We start from the raw sequence: 696 nt of genomic DNA, 5'->3' as shown, positions 1-696 counted from the left end.
CTCTCTCCTTGTCCCTCCTCTCTCCTTGTCCCTCCTCTCTCCTTGTCCCTCCTCTCTCCTTGTCCCTCCTCTCTCCTTGTCCCTCCTCTCTCCTTCTCTGGGCAGAGGACTTCTTAGAATCAACATCGTAAGGTAAAAAGAAAAGCAACAAGAATGGTTGGTTACATCATCCTCATATGTGGAAATGTGCTTCTTGCTAAACTAAGGTGACAAGGTCCGGTCCCCTTTCATCACAGAGTTGAAACAGTCAAAGTAGCTGTAGTAATCATCATCAGTACAGCGGTTGTTCTCCCCTCTTGTCAAATAGAACATTACCAGGAACACATCCTGCAGGCCTAGACTACATTTAAAATGGAGGCAGCTCACTGAGAACACTATGGAAGGCATTTGGGAGTGTGTGAGTCTGTGTGTGTGCGTGCGTGAATGCAGTGAATCCGTGTTGTTGTCGTGTGCGTGGCGTGCCGTTGAGTCGTGTCCTTGCTCTAGTCCGTAGTTTGTGTGTGTGTGTGGTGTGTGTGTGCCGTCCGTTTTGTTAAATGTGTGGTATGTGTGGTCTGTGTGTTATGTCCGTGTAGGTTGTCCGTGTGTCCCGAATAGTCCCGTGTCCCCCGTGCGTGAGTCCCGTGTGTTGGTGTGTGTTGTGTGATGTGTGTGTGTTGTGTGTGTCCGTGCCGTCCTGGGTCTGGTGTGCTGTGA

The 696-nt window shown here is 50.0% G+C and overlaps 1 protein-coding gene across 3 annotated transcripts in view; it reads right to left on the bottom strand.

Moving 5' to 3' along the window:
* LOC112071749 (phosphatidylinositol-binding clathrin assembly protein) overlaps positions 1 to 696 on the bottom strand; it is a 39,701-nt gene that overhangs the window by 23,937 nt on the left and 15,068 nt on the right. The gene's annotated exons all lie outside the window — the stretch shown is intronic.

This window comes from Salvelinus sp. IW2-2015, unplaced genomic scaffold, assembly GCF_002910315.2.
Source record: "Salvelinus sp. IW2-2015 unplaced genomic scaffold, ASM291031v2 Un_scaffold1707, whole genome shotgun sequence".
Classification (NCBI taxonomy): Eukaryota; Metazoa; Chordata; class Actinopteri; order Salmoniformes; family Salmonidae; genus Salvelinus; species Salvelinus sp. IW2-2015.
This window is presented reverse-complemented; position numbering and strand designations above follow the sequence as displayed.